At 43.1% G+C, this 16,909-nt stretch overlaps 1 protein-coding gene across 1 annotated transcript in view; it reads left to right on the top strand.

Annotated features, from left to right (window-relative positions):
- Positions 1-16,909, top strand: part of LOC144828412 (uncharacterized) — a 2,343,931-nt gene that overhangs the window by 764,382 nt on the left and 1,562,640 nt on the right. Inside the window, exon 9 of the mRNA XM_078686536.1 lies at positions 8,255-8,290. The gene's annotated coding sequence lies outside the window, so the exon portion shown is untranslated. The remainder of the gene's footprint in view (positions 1-8,254; positions 8,291-16,909) is intronic.

The following is a 16,909-nucleotide window of genomic DNA, read 5'->3' as shown; positions in this document are numbered from 1 at the left end:
ATCTTTAAGATCGACTCTAGCCTTCGTTTCTTCCTCTGTCCGAAGGAAGCAATCATGCTGCTCTTGAGCATCTGTCTCTACAGAAATCGCCAACAACATAGCTGGATTCAACACATTGCATCTTTTGATATGCACATGGCTAGCCAAAAGTGTCAACTCGTAACCTGACAGACGTGCACTAGTAAGGTGCTGTGTCTTAGTTCTGTTCAATAAGGTATCCACTGCATGTGGGACCATCACAATCAACGTATTATCCAATACCAAACCAGCAGACTGTCGGATAGAAACAGCCGTTGCCGCTGTAGCTCTCAAACAACTCGGCAACGCTTTAGCTACTGGGTCTAACGTCGCTGAAAAATACGCACATGGACGTTGCTTATCTCCAAATCTCTGTGTCAATACTGACAATGCACAACCTTCTCTCTCGTGCACATACAACGTAAAAGACTTACTGTAGTCCGGAGTACCCAACACCGGGGCAGAACACAATGCATCACGTAATTCAGAAAAACTTTTCTGACACTCACCAGACCAAGGAAGAGGATACAGAGTATCTTTAAGAGTCAATGCCAACAGAGGTATCGCTAGCAGAGAAAAATTGGGGATCCACTGTCTACAATACGAAGTGATACCTAGAAAAGCATGCACTTCTCTCTGTGTGGATGGTACAGTCATTTGTGCAATCGCTTGAATTCGTTCTGGGGTCAACATTCTTCCCTCCTTCGACAAGAGATGACCTAAGTAGGTTACTTCTTGGCAGCAATACTGTAACTTTGAAGGTGACACTTTATGATGAAGGTCAGACAAATGTCATAACAAAGAAAGAGTAGCCTCTTTACAAATCTTTTCGTCATCAACAGCAACCAACAGATCATCAACGTACTGGATAAGAGTAGCACCAGAAGGCAACACAAAACTATCAAGCTGAGTTTTCAGCGCCTGACTATAGATTGAGGGACTTTCGCAATAACCTTGGGGAGCTCTCTTAAACGGGAAGCTTCGTCCTCCTAATGAGAAGCCAAAAATATCTCTACTCTCCTCAGCAATCGGAATACTGAAGAAAGCATTCTTCAAATCGATCACAGAAAACCAGGCTGCCGAAGCAGGAATTAGAGTCAACAAAGCAGGGATATCCGGGACAACAGAAAACTGTGGCACCACAATCTTGTTCACTTCTCTAAGGTCGATCACAAACCGATACACAGGTGGCTGAGAAGCACCAGTACGCTTAAGGACAGGCAAAACAGGACTGTTACACACATTACCTCTCGTTTCTTCAACTACACTCTTCTCAACCAAATCATAGATAATCGCTAAAAGAGCTCTCTCGCCATCACTAGATATCTTATACTGCGGAATACAAGGTAGCCTAGCATTCGATTTGAGTGTAACAACATAGGGTGGAATCTGCAAAAGACCAACGTCATTGGGACCCGTAGCCCAAAGTGTATCAGGAAGAGAACGCAATTCCAGTGGAAGAAAATCTTTAGACAAATACATCGGAGAGATCACTCTCTTACCTAAGGTAAGGTGTACTCCCGAAGGAGAACAATGTAGTGTCGCATACAATCTTTTCAAACCCAACAGATTCTCACCACAACCAGTCGTTAGAATAAGAGGAGCTTCCAATTCACAAGGACCAATAGAAAGGGGCAAAGGACTAGAAACCGGGTTACGAACTGGGGCGCCTGAAAATCCTGCGGAAACATTGGTCAAGCCAGACAAAGGTGCGCCAGGAAGTTTAGAGTGCATAATAGAACTCTTCGTCGCACCAGTATCCAAAAGAAAAGGTTCTGTCACACCTAATGTAATCACTTCAACATAAGGTCCACTCTGGTCTACTGGAACTGACACTACTCCCTCTCCTTGTCCATGGCTGTCCTAACTATCATTATAACCAGTACTCTCACCTTCGACGTAGTAATCCTCAACATAGTACTGTGCAGACTGACCACTCGGAACATTCTGTCTGTCAAAATAATTCGCAGAATTCTGTAAGGAAGAGGAACGCTCATTCTGGGATAACACACCATGTCCCCTACCTCTAGGAGCTTGCTGAAAACTACCACAACCTCTCTGACCAGATACACCATTTGCACGCTGTAACAAAGCTGGGCAATTATTCTTGAAATGACCTTCCTCTCTACAATAAGCACACTGATTAGGACCAGGAAAGAATCGCTGAACATAAGGTTCAGGCTTCTGTAACAATCCCTGAAACTGTGGAGGTTGCTGAAACTGAGGCCGATTCTGACGAGGCGGATAAGCTTGCTGCAAAAGAACTTTCGTCTTTAAATCTTTAGTCTTCTTCTCTACTTTATACTCCTCATCTTTATCCCTATTCTCATAATATTGTGCAGTAGCCAATATCTGGGCCGACGAAGAAACAGCCCATGAACTCTCAGAGTCCTTTAACTTATTAGAAAGCTCGGGAAGCAAGTTAATGACAAATTTATCCACGAACAACCTTTGACCACCTTCCGTACTCATGTCCTGACCACTATGATCGATAAACGTTTCTTCAAACCTAGTGAAGAAATAAGACACGCTCTTATCTTTCTTTTGCTTACACGCTGCTAACTTATCCCAATTCACTCGTAAAGGAGGCATCTTCGTTTTCATCAAATTAATGATTCTACCAGGTAATTCTGCAACTAAAGGCTCAGGTTTGGCACCTCCTACCTGTCGACCATCTGCAGCAACAATGTTAGCCCATGTATCGCCTAATTCTGCCGCATGATTCTCATGACGAATCTTCGCCCACAAAGGTTGCGGAACTACATTACCCATCAATATATCGATGTCAGCTAAATTCATAATACACGCATCAACTGTCTGAGACAACTCCTTGTAATAACCAGCAGGATTCTTACGAGGGTCAGGTAAGGTCTGCTTAAGAGCTAAGACCTCTGCTCGTTTCCAAGGAACATGTACCCATACTCGCTGAAAATGTGCCGGTACGGCATCAATGTTATGAGCGGCATCAGCCTGAACTGCGTCTCTGCATACAGGAGGAACTTCTCTCATAGGATACTGCTTCACTTTCCTCCTAACAGAAGGATCAGGTTCGTACAATGACTGAGACGGTAACCTAGACCTGAAAGCAAGTATCGTCTCTACGGCATCTGTAACATCGGATTCCACTATTGTCCCTTTAGCAAACTCTGACTGAACATCGAGCACTTCCTGCGGAATCGGACCCAACTCATTATCTTCCCATTCCTGAAGCAGAAACATACACATTACATCAAAAACATACCTCTGCTTAGGCGGTTCCCACTGAAAGAACACATCCATAACCGCAGGCAAAGTGTACCTCGAAGCATTTAAAATCCATCTACGAGCCAATAAATCCAATACTGCCCGTTCCTCGGAACTGGGAAGCTGACTACAACTCTGTTTACGTTCCGAAACAGGGGTCATATTCAAAGCCCCCAAAAGTGGAGACAACAAATTAGCCACTGTCTCAGTCATTCGTTTTCGAGCAGAAGGAGAAGAAGTAGGCGTAAAAACAGGAAAATACATATCTTGAGGCAAGGTAGGAATAAGAGCAGTAAAAGTCTGAAATGCGGAAGTAGAAGGCAAAGGAGTTTGAGGCAAAGCTGGTAGCAAAGCTTGCGACCCTAGAGTGGGTTGCACAGTGGGAGGCAAAACCATCTGTGGAGCACCGGGTGGCTGAACAACAGCAGGAGGTTGAACAACAAAGGGTAGAACAACCGGGGGTAATGGACCCTGCACATAAGGGGGTGGCAATCTCAGTAAATGAGAGATCAAAGGATCTTTTTCAAGGTCTTCAATTACTTTCGGGGGAGAAGACGGCAAGGCCGGATAACATTTATCTATGGCCATGCAACGCTGTCTATCTGAAACTTCACTCGCACGCTCTTCTCCATCGTCCCTAAACTGCCTAGCAGCTTGTAGTAGTGGCATATTCTTATCTTTCTTATCTCTTTTAGCTTGCTTAATTGCTCGCTGTTTGGCTTCCTTTCGCCAAAGGCGGAAAGAGTCAAACACCGCCGGCCGGGCTTTCTTCTTAAATAGCGCAACTTCCAGATTATCTAAAATATTTACTTCAAAACTACCATATTGGGGCCATCGTAAAACACCATCTTTTTTAGTATAGCGGACCCACACTTCATTATAAGTAATAGGACCCACTTCGTGTTTTGAATAGAGCTCATAAGTCGGAGTTCCAACCGGAGGTATCGGATACGAATCCTCCAATCGGGAATCCCTGTTGCAACCACAACTAAACCATTTCCTAATTTTGCTAAGACCAGGCATTTTATAGCTCACTAATCTAGCTTCAAACTTCAAGGGGTTATCAACTATCAATACACTCGCAAATATGTGAGCCCCTCGGCTTCGATTGTTGCAGTAACCGAATCAAACCAAACAAAGAACCAAACAAAGTCGTGGGAGCCACCCACTTATACTTAACCAAAGTATCTGTCACGCCACCAGAAGACCGTCTATCGTCTCGCTCTACAAAGAATCAATCAAGGGTCCAAGACAGGGTGACAGTCAGGGCAGCAGCCCTTCGTAGCCGTCGGAAAGCAGGAAGGCCTCGCAGCAAAGACTTTCGGTCCACGTCGACATACAGGGGTCGATGAAGTGGCGGCCTTCCTCCAGAATTTTCTCACGTGGCTCCTCACGATCCTCTGGCTTGATGTCGCCCCACGTGGGCGCCAACTGAAGAACCGAGTTTTCTTAGAACCCAGCGGTGCCAGGGACACACTCGAAGTCTTCGAGTTCACCTGTCTTGGTATACAGAGACACGGAATACTTCTGGTTGGCGTCAGAGATCAAATTCATTAGCTGCAGCTAGTAACAGTAAACCAAGCAATACAACACAGTGTACGACTCAGGAAACTGCTCAATTTTTGTAGAGCAAGACATCACCTTATATTCGCAATTTCGATCCCTTACAAATGCACACCCACTGCGGCAAATTCTGACCAATGAAACACATTTTACATACATTATTACATTCCAAAAAGCTCACTTTACATCGTACCAACCCACAAGTTAATTATTAGGAATGTCCCAAATTCAATTTCCACAAGTCGGACAAACCCATAATTGAAAGCACTACCCATGTAATTAAAAGTCGTAAGGAAAGAGCAATTCAGATGTTGAGTAGGATAAGATATGTGCAAGAACACTAAAAGTTAGCAATATCCTGAACAGTGATTGGAATTTCGGACAACGATCAGTTAAAGAAATTGGCTTTGTGGAAGGGTCAGTTTCAGGTGACGGGGTCAGCATCTTACAGTTCACTCGCAAGTCGAAAAGGGCCTGTTAATATGTACATGGACAACGAGGCCCATGCAACTTCGTTCGTTCGTTTACTTCCAAGGCCTACGTGAGGGCAACATAAAATGGCGTCTCGAGCAACGTAAACAAAATGGAGTCCGGTCCTGAAAACCACGGCACCTCAAGCCTGGTCTTGCATCTTAGACCGTACCCCTGAGTCCTGCCTTTACTCCACCTTCTGCCACTTACTTATCACCCAGAGATGCCTTTAAAACAGGAAGGCTTATTTAAGAAAATCGCACTTACATGAAGTATTCACTGTTGGGGAGACCTACATATGAGTGGTAAATTTCGCACTCTCCAACAGCTATGCCCTGACCCCCCCTCCATCTACCATGGAAACCTTTTTATATGCCCGCCTTCAGCACGGCATCCAGGCCTGTACCCCCACGTATCCCACTGAGCCTGGGACATTAGCCCCACTGCACCAAACCTTGCGCGCATCCACTGCCTCGCACTTGGTGTCCACACTCTACCACACTGTATATAAAGATGCTGACTATCCTCCATGAGCAGCTTGTGCTAAATGGGCAGCAGAGCTGGGCCAGGACCTCACTGATTAATAATGGTCATTCTGCTGCAAGCAGACAGAACAGGTCTCCTCCAATAGCAGACTCTGAATTATCCATTACAGATTCCTACACCCCAGCTACTACATGCCGGTTAGACTCCGAATTTTTGGTCTGTGAGACACGAACAGATGTGATAGGTGTAAAACAGAACAAGCTGATTTCCTACATCTTGCCTGGGAATGTCTAGAGGTACTTATATATTGGCGTCAAGTCCTCACAGCTCTGGACTCTATGACTTCGGTACCTATTTCCCGATTGCCACTTATAGCCCTTCTTGGGTACACTGAACACATTCCTGCCAAGCATCAAAAATATGAGTAATTTTGTCTGGTATTGGCTAAAAGGCAAGTGGCCTGCAAATGGGGCCAGGATCGAGCACACAAATATAAAGATTGGCTGGGAGATACGGTACTCTGGCAGGACCAACTTTGCACTTATGCTGAACTACTCCCACGTTCCTCACGTCCCCGAAACATGTGGGGCCCACAACAGACATAACTGCTGCAAATGGATCATATGGTCTGATCTCAGTACACTCGGGTATGCTTATCCCAGAGTATGTTATAGCTTTTTTGCCTGCAATGACCTTGTAGAACATGTCTATTTTAGAGATCTAAAATCAATTCCTCTGACTTTCCGAATATGTTGACATTTGCTATGGAGGCTATGTGCATTGTCCCTTTTCCTTTCTTATTGTCCTACTGTATTTTTTTTTATTGATACCCGGTAATGTATATTTGTCCACACTGCTTTATGATATTTGCTCTTGCTGCTACATGTGTCATCTGGTTTATAATACTCCTTACCTGTTTCAGTTATGACTGTATATTCACTGCATATGCAGATTTTCCGATTGTATGCCATTGATGGTAAACTCATTCAATAAAAGTTAAAAAAATTAAAAAAATTAAAATAATATAACATCTCAATTAAACAAATCTTAATAAATAAAAAAATATTCAATACATTTCATATAATTAAATTACTTCCCACCCTATTCCCCTATAAACCCACATCCTGCTATGGAACTAAAAACAGAAAATTCAATAAAAAAATAATTAATAACGAATAAAATAATCAATACATTTAATATAATTAAATTACTTCCCACCCGATTCCCCTATGAACCCACAACCCTCTACGGTACTAAAAACGCAAAATTCAAATACATAAAAAATTGATAACTACTAAAATATTTACACAAATAATAAAAATACAAAAAATTCTTATACAAAAACACATCACATACATATAAAATATATACTAAAATACAAAAAATTAATAAAAAAAATCGATATTTTAACAACTATTTCCAAATGATATTAAACTCTCTCAATCAACCTGTTGGAGACTCTAGTTAGGACAATCAGGTGTTTGTCAAGTTTGCTGCTGCTAAAATTGGAAAGGCAGCCCAGAATCAGACCTTCTTCTGATGAATTATCCTCTGCTTCAAGCAATGCTGCACCCTGGCCAAAAAGGATCCTCTTGAGGGCCTTATCCCTTATTTAACTAGAGCATAAGCCATAACTATTGCCCTAAGGGCCTTCCAGAATAACACATCTGACAAGCAGCCATGTAAGCATCTGCCCACACTATTATCAGACACTACTGCTTTGATTTACAAATCTTTAGGGAGGGAATTTATTTTTGCCCTCTCTTTTCTGCGGGGCCCTTGAAAGTCCACATCTCAGACCTACCTCCTTGGAATGGGCATTGCTCTGACTTTAATTTGCAAAGAGAAAAATGTGTGGTTAGAAGTATCCAGCATCTTAAGTTACTTACCTTCAGGGTTAATCTACCTGCAGATTCCTCATCACCCTCCCGCCTCCCCTTTATGCGGCACAGATTTTCAGGATGTAATAAGGGTCTTCGTTAAACTTAGCAGACAGCCAGCTACCATTACATTTGTCTGCAATGTTCCATGTCTTTGGCATGGAAATAAATAACGGTTTACCTGAAGTCAGAATACTGCCAAGGCACTTTTATGCAGCTTTGTGTTGTCATGTCCAGAGGTGAGTTGAAGTTGCAACAATGGCCAGTGGCTCCACCTGTAGCTATTACATCAGTCTTTGGATCCAGTTTAGTGTGTAGGGAGATTCACAAGGTGAGGAATCACAAAGTAACAAATCTGCAGTTAGAGTATCGACCGGAAATAGCCTTACCGCAAGTAAGTAAACCATTGTTTCTTGCTTTAAATCCATTCATTCCAAGGCCATGAGAGTTTATTGTACGGGGCTCCGATAGTCCTGGCTAGGGGCTAGCTAGGATTTGTGTTGCATTTAAGAAAATGTTTGCAGATGGATGTTTTTTGTATTTTGTTTGTAATATGAAGTATTACTTTTAAACTTTTTATTTACTCTCGACAGATCCTGCCCCGGCAACTGGTGATAGTCCAGAACCAGGTAAGTCCACTGCCCTGTTTCAATAATGGTTCTGGTACCTTGCAGTAAAATGTAGGGCTTTAAGTGGGATGAAAAAACTGGGGGGTGGTCTCTCAAAGGGGCGTGGCCGATGTAATCAAGGGCATGGCTTAAAAACACCTAAGCTAAAAATCTGTGCTTAGCATATAGTGGGCTTCCCAACTTGTCTTTTGCTGTTTCTGTCATTGCATCCAGATATATCATACAACAAGTAACATTTTACCAACAACAAGTCAGGATTATTGGCTTTGTCAATGGTTGTTAGTTGCATAAGAAAAATAAGCAGCAACTATGGCTTCCTTGCATATAATACTGAAAATGCTTCAGCACTGAAATGAAACTGTGAAAGAATAAAACAAGTCTCTTTGAAGTTACATCAAAGGCTTAGCAGTGGTACTGCTGCAGAGTTAAGATTGTTTTCCACACTCAGGGTAAAAATGGAGAGCCCGATGTGGCCCATCTCAGCATCTGCATTTAGGAACTGCTAGCACCGCCAGCAACCAGCCCACTTAAAGCCCTGGTGACAATGTTGCTGCTCCTGCATGTCACAAATAGAGAGAAATATAGATAGAAAATGATTCTTTTAAGGATTTCCCTTCCCGTACAACGCTCGCCTGGCATGACCTCATGCCATACCATCTCCACTACTGAGAAGTGAGCAGTGTGAGCTGCGCATATGGATGTGCCTGCTGTCACTGTAGTCTGGAAAAAACGGACCGCCTGTGCCAGGGCAAAAAACAGAGCCCGATAGAGACCCGTTTTGAGGCCCCCTTTAAAACCCTGCCGATGCTCGGTGAGACCCGGCCCACTTAAAGCCCTGAAGATATGTACAGTCTTGATTGTGTAAATCATTTATATTTTATTTTCCACGTGTATTCTTAAGAAAGGAGTTTGTGGGAACGTGTTAGGCCTTACTTGAGACTGTTGGGGTACAGTACCGAGTAGAGCAATACTGAGAGGAAACTATTACGTCTAATATTCTACAGTGCATGTTATTGGAAACTGTGGAACCATTTCCCCTTCTGTTGTAAAGAGTTCCAACTCTAAAGTACACTGGGGCATATTTACAAGCCTCTTGCGCCACGTTTACGCCGCTGTTGCGTCATGCAAGTCGGCGTAAACGTGGCGCATCCCTGCGAGGCATTTACAATGTGACGCATCTATGGAGATGCGTCACGGTGTAAGGCCCTGCGCCACATGAAACCTGCGTCAGGTTTCATGTGGGCGTGTCCACACAGAGGGGGGCGTTCCATCGCAGGAACGCCCGTGAAAAGTGACTCAGTGAAATCTACAAGATTTCACTGAGTTACTTTCCCAACGCTGATGCGTCAAAACCCTGCGCCTGCTTGAAGCAGGCGTAAGGCTTGACGCACCACGTTAGAAATAGGGCAAGTTGGAACAATGCTGGAGTTGCGTGCCGCTCGCAACACAACTTCAGCACTGCGCCAACTTTACACCTAAGATGCGACACGCATCTGTTTATTCCTGCGTCATAGTGCGCCGCATTGTAAATGCGGCGCATCATGGGTGGCGCAAGGATAAACTTGCACGTCGTATGTTTCCTGGCGCATCTCTGCTGATTTGCAGAGATGCGCCAGGCAACGTAAATATGCCCCTCTGTTTGCACTGTTGGAAATGTAATTTATTGAGACGTGTTCGGTGCCATTGCGTTCTCTCTGTTATTAATAAAGTGTAGAAACTCTCTGTACATGGGTGAGATCCTGGAACAAACCTTTTCCAAAAAATGTATTTTGCAATTCCCTGCTTACACAGTACATTTGTCTAACACACCACTTAGGGAAGAGCTTACAAAATAAAGCAGAATTGGAGTCCCAGTCCTGGGATTTTGCTCTCTGCAGCACACATATGTTTTGCACTCCATGAATACAAAGTGAAGCTTGTAAGGTGTGAGCTGGTCTGCTCTTCTCTTCTCTGCTCTGCTCTGCTTGCTGCAGCATTTATACAGGAACATTTGGTCTTGTTTCTAGTGTCTTTCACTTTTGGTAGTTTTCTTGCTTGTCCCCGCTCGAGCTTCAAACACTTCTTTTCGTGCTTTGGCTTAAAGTGTTAGTGGTTGAAGTTCAAAAGGAGTGCAGACTCTGCCAAGTATGTCATCCGTGGCGGTATGGATACCGCTGTGCATTGGCGGAACCCTCGGGCACCAGTGTTGGCCTTCAAAGACATGCCTGGATGAGGTCCAATGATTCGCTTCCAATGTACAGGCCATGGTAATTGACAAGCTCTTTTATGGGTCTTGCCTAATTGGAGATAAGGTGGACTCCTCTTTGAAACGCTTTACAGGCAGGGCTAAGGCACGTTCTTTGGCACTGTTGTTGACCCGTGGCAAACCATTTGTGCACCAGTTCTGGGCTGTTCCAGAGGGCTGGGTGTAGTTAGAGCTCTGCTTGCTGTAGTTATTCAGGAACATTTTGTGTTGGTTTTGGTGTCCTTCCTTTTTGGTAGTTTTCTTGCTTGTTCCAGCTGGAGCTTCAATTACTACTTTTTGTGCTTCGGCTTAAAGTGTTGTATCAAACGACTTAAAGCTCTCGCCTCCCTGCGTAATTTCTGGTCTTAAACCTTGGAAATGACCCAAACTCCAACCAGTGAGGTTAAGGTGCTCTGAACCCTACTTACCCCGATGCCGCCATAGTACATAATGTTCTTGCATGTCTTGTGTGCTGGGAGTCTCCTCTGAGTTCTGGTGATTTTCCCTATTGCTGCTCCATTTGACTAGAACTGGTGGCCTCATTTAGGAGGGGCTATCGCCGCCGGAGCATCACTTTTTATGACGCTTCGGTGGTGCATGCCTCCCAATCATATTTATGAGGCAGCACAAAGCGACTCTGCCTGGCTCTGCATGGACTCATAGATATGGAGTAAGGCAAAGCAGTGCAAAGTGCTGTGTTACCTTACTCTGCATCAAGGAAGCATTCCATGGGCATTGCTGTGGGCGTTCCCATTCAACACCCATGGGTTTTGACCCAATTCCAGCTATATAAAGGTCTACGAACCTGGGAATATCTCAAAACTCTGCGCCTCTCCAGCACATGTAGGAAGAGGAAGACACTTCCATTGATTGTTGTTGTGCAGGAAGGTGTCTCTATGGTGTAAGGGTGCCTACATATGCACTAAGCACCAATTTCTGTGCTGGCATAGAGGAAAGGATTGCGCTGTATTTCATTAATATGGCGCATTCCTGCCTTTTTACTTAGATGCAGGGCAACGCCGAAAGGAGACTTGCAGCGCTGCCCTATACATAAAAGTAGTAAAGGAGGACCTGACTGTGTATGGGTGGAGTCTCTGGTAGCTGGGCTGGTGTAAACTCTTGACTCAATCGTCGGTCCACCACAGGACTGTAGGGAGTCCTTGCATGCTCGCACCTCCTTAATTAGAGCAGGATGATTGCCACTCATTTTTAACACCAAGGACCCCTATGCGTACATGGCAATCCCAGCTCGAGAAATAGCTCAATGTCCGACGCAGAGGGAGAAACGCCCTTTGACTCAGTAGAGTTGCTACTTTGTGAGTTTGTTCTTGTAGAACAAAATAGTACGCCAAGTGGGGGCATCAAACATTGCAGCCACAAAGCCAAAGATCAATGCCTCAGTGGAGCATTGCAGCAGCGTCTCCAAAGGAGGTTACAGTGATACAACATGCATGGCGGGAAATTCAGAATTTAGTAGGTGATCCTCTTCTAGGGGAGCAGTACCAATATTCTCCTCTAAACGCAGTTGGTCAGCTGCCGGAAAGGAACTCAATGACCTATACGTCACCACAGTAATATGTGACAATCTCCATTTGATTTGAATGCATACCCTGTGTGTAGATTTGTACAGCGCAATATCACCTGGGAAGGTTTCCTGGCCCTGAGCAGGTGTGTGTCTAGTTGCACCTAGTGATCAATGGGACTACTTATTGGTTTACCGTGGATGAAAGAAGTCTGTTGTGGTTGGGAGTGAGATTAGTGTCAAAATGAAGGAAGGCTAATGTAAAAGTGATTCTGATGGATACTTCCAGCTCCAGACTTCCTGCCTTAGAATAACACCCTAGCGCAAAAAACTTGATATAGAGAACTTTGTAGCAGTGCTCCTGCTCAGCACTAGGTGGTGTCGTGGAGCCCATTGCTGGCACTGAACAAACTCAAAAGTGATTGAAGCAGAGCCACATATAAGTACCACCCATTCCTTCTGAAGTCAATTCTTTCCTTTCTGCACTCACGACACAGCTACTAGCAAAGACATCATTATCTTTTTGGCTCAGATTCTGATCCTGTGCCAGATCTGAGAACACTCCGGGATATTGGTGATGATGACCTGCACTCCCCTCATTACACTGATGATGTAATATACATTGAATTATAAAATGCCAGTGGGTTTGACATTCCACTGAGGCACAGCTCGGTACATGGATCGCCATTGGAGGAAAGTGCCTAGTTTGGTGCTCATTTAAAGAAACGTACTAGAATTACATGTCTTCTACAGCCAAAGCTGGCAACATCTTGCTCCCATTTACAGACGTCCTCACACATACTCTGATTTTTTTTTTTTAAACATATTTGTTCTGATTTTTATACACACCACTCCCCCCCCCCCACCCCACCCCGAGGTCAGACATGAATATTTGTAAATACAATTACAAATATAAATACATTTATATACATTATCTCATAATACATTACACTAACCAGAGGCTGTTCACAACCTATAACATTATTGCTACCTGTTCCTATTTAGAGTCATAGTACAGTTATTCAATTATTGTCTTGCAGCATACACCATTCTACGAAGGGGGACCACATTTCTAGTCTTCTTTTGCGTCGCCTTCTGCCCTTTCTTTTATAGATTGCGATTTCCATATTAGAAATGGCAAGGAACCTTGCCAGTCATTGGTGATAAGAGGGAGCAACAGAGTCTAGCCATGCGGAGGCAATACATAGTCTGAAAACAGCCATAGCTATAAATATAAGTTCATGCCCTATTAGAGCATTATTAGGGTTAGCTACCCCTAGTAGAATAACATCACTGGATAAAGCTATCAGGCTTTGTAATACATTTGATAGAAACTTCTCAATGTCTTGCTTAATGGATTTCAGCTCTTCACAGGTGGAAAAGATGTGAACTGAATCAGCACTGTACAAGTTACACTTGGGAAAACATGAGCTTTTTCCACTTCCCCACTTAGCTATTTTATCAGGAGTATAATATAAAAAACAAGTTTTTAAAAATTGTGCCTGTAGCTTAGTTGACAGGAGAGTCGTTTGTGACATTGTCAAAGCATGAGTGAATTCTTCATCAGATACTCCCACTTTCTCTTGCCATTTCTTTGACATTTTTACCAAATCATCCAGAAACTGTGTATTAATAAGTGCGTAAATCCCCCCAATAGTGCATTTTTTTAAATCGTGAATTAGAGTATCCACTATCTCGTTTTTGTTAAAACCCCCACGCCCCACAACTATGCATAGCAAAAAGTCCCTAATCTGTAAGTATTTAAAAAAGTCTTGCCAATTCAGCTCAAAGTCATTTTTCAGTTCTTCAAAGGAAAAAAACCTCTCTTGTGAAAATAAATATCCTAATTGTACTATCCCAGCCTCAAACCACCTATGCATGTAGCTATCATTAAAGATTTCTGGAAGGAGTGGGTTATTTTCTAAGGGGATATAGAAAGACCAATTTTCTATACCCATCATTTTCCTTACGATCTTCCACACCTTGAATCCACTAAGTAATGTTTTGAATTTTATTTCTTTTGATAGCTTTCGTGTAAGTGTCGCCAAAAGTATCCCCTGCTTTTTCGTCCTAGTAGCAGTTGAAATATAGATGGTGTGTGTGAGTGTCTATTCTCCCCCACTCCTTGGATATTCTGCAGCAGTTCACTACTCTGTATTAACACTGTTGCCCAGTAGTATGCCCTTAAATTAGGAAGGGCTAGTCCTCCTCTATCTTTGTGGAATGTGAGAAATGTATATGCCCGCCGGGGCTGTGAGTATGCCCAAATAAAATTTGAAAACATCCTTTCCAATTTTTTAAACCACAACGTTGAGATTTCCAGACAAATTGCCCTGAAAAGATATACAATTTTAGGGAAGAAGATCATTTTGATCACATTCACTCTTCCAATGATAGAAAGGTGCAAGTTGTCTATGCGCTGCAGGTCTTTCTGTATAGCGGGTAACATTGGTTTCAGGTTGAAATCTACAAATTTGTCCAGGTCAGAAGTGATACTAACACCCAGGTAAGTAGCTTGCTCCACCACCCGAGCATCCCGCATTTTGCTATTGTCATTTATCACAATCTGTGTTTTACTTTTATTCAGTGCATATCCAGAGACCAAGCCAAATTGAATCGCCTCTCCTTTAATAGCCGTCATGGCCGTGTTTGGTTCGGCTGTCACGATTGCGATGTCATCTGCATATGCAAGTGTTTCGGTAGCATATTTCTGTGAGATTATGGGTTTGATTACTACATTCTCTTCTAATTTGCGGATGAATGTGTCTATATATATTGCAAAAAGCAATGGAGAGCAAGGGCAGCCCTGTCTCGTTCCTCGTGCAATCATCAGTTCCTCAGTTAGGCCGCCATTTACCATGACTACCACCCTTGGGTTCACATATAATTTTTGAACTGCCTGAATATATCCTTCCCTTATTCCCAGTCTAGCCATGGCCGCCCACAAGAAGGGCCAGGAGACCCTATCGAATGCTTTTTCCGCATCAAGCAGAATCAGCGCCATAGGGTCTCCCGAAACCTCCATACCATCAAACATGGTAATCACACGTTGAATGTGATTGACAGTGGATCTGCCTGGAATAAAACCATGTTGGCTTTGTGCTACCATTTTGTGGAGAATAGGTGCTAATTTATGTGCATGATTTTTGAGTTTATTTTAGAGTCTGAATTGATGAGAGTGATGGGACGATATGAGCCAAGTTGATCTGGGGGTTTGCCTTTTTTTCGAAAGATGACTATTTTTGCCAGGGACCATGATTTTGGTGGTGATCCCCCTTTAAAGAGGTGATGAATAAAATTTAATAGGATATCTTTAATTTGATCTAAGAAGACAGCATAGAACTCTGAGGGGATGCCATCCAGTCCGGTTGCTTTCCCCTTTGGCAATTCTCTGATGTAAGTAAGAGATCATCTAGAGTTGGGGTTTCTTCTAGAAAATCTGCATCCTCATCCTGGAATTTATTATAGCTAATGCTCTCTAAGTATTTCTCACAGCTTCCCGGGTTCGCCCTGCCATTTTCTGTATATAAGACTTGATAAAACTGCTTAAAAGCCTGTCTGATATGCTCTGAGTCGGATAAACGATTTCCTTGGGAATCAATAATTTCCCGAATCAGATTTGATATTGTCTGTTGCCTTGTCCGAACTGCCAGTTGGTACCCAATTCTTTCGTTCATTTCATATATTTTATCCTTCTGAGACAGCGCTTTCTTAACTGCTTTATCAGTAAAAACATTCATAATTATAGCTTTATCAATAGCCACCTGGTGCTGCATTTTCTCAATCACTTCCTTCCCTCCATGTATGGTTCCCATTGTCACCCTTACTAACCCCTGCTCAGCCTCTTTTAGATTTTCCTGCATCTTCTGCATAGCTTCTTTAGCTAGTTTATGAGCTTTTAAAAAATATTGCAGTGTTTCCCCACGGATTCCGGCTTTCAACGCATCCCATACCATTTCAAGAGAGGTACTACCTATGTTGTCATCTAAAAACTTCGGAATCCACTCCCTCATGTGTCGACAATAGTTGTCCTCTACAAGCGAAGTTTTCTCAAATGTCCAAGCTGTTGGGATGCTACTATCAAAATCCATTTCCATAGTGAATATTAGTGGAGTATGATCCAAAAGGATTCTCGAAGGTTGTCTCAGATCCCCTTTAGTTTTAATTGAGTTCGAGAAAACCTCAGAGAATCCTTTTGGATCATAATCCACTAATATTCTATGATCGGAAAGGATTCTCAGAGGTTTTCTCAGATCCCCTTTAGTTTTAATTGAGTTCGAGATTAGAACATAATCCAATCTTACTTGTGTAAGATGTGGATTAGAAAAGACTGTAAATCCGGGGTCATTAGGGTTTATGGTCTGCCAGCTGTCCACTAAACCATGCGTAGTACAAACATTTTTCAATGCTCCAAATACTTTGGGCTTCCGACCGGTATACTGCCAACTATCTTCTAAAGACCAGTTAACAGGGAGATTGATATTAAAATTCCCGCAGACCATAAGGATAAGGGGTAATGGCCAGTGCATAAGTTTGTTAAGAGATCACATCCAAAAGTTTTTGTCTTTTTCCGTATTGGCATTCAGTGATCACCCAACAACCAAATTTGTCTGCTTTAGAGCGGCTAAAGACCAGCCCACTTCCCTTAGCGAGAATAGCAACTCCCCGGACTCTTGCACCCTGGGTAGATGCACAAATCAGTCTATACCCTAGTGATTTTGAAATATGCATCTATGCCCCTTCAACATGCGTCTCTTGTAAACACACCACGTTCGTCCCTCAAGTCTGTAAGCCTACAGCAACCATTTGTCTTTTTTTGCTATCATTAGACCACATATGTTCATTGACAAGACCCTTAACAGCGCCATTTCAC

Source organism: Lissotriton helveticus, chromosome 4_1 (assembly GCF_964261635.1).
Source record: "Lissotriton helveticus chromosome 4_1, aLisHel1.1, whole genome shotgun sequence".
NCBI lineage: Eukaryota > Metazoa > Chordata > Amphibia > Caudata > Salamandridae > Lissotriton > Lissotriton helveticus.
This window is presented reverse-complemented; position numbering and strand designations above follow the sequence as displayed.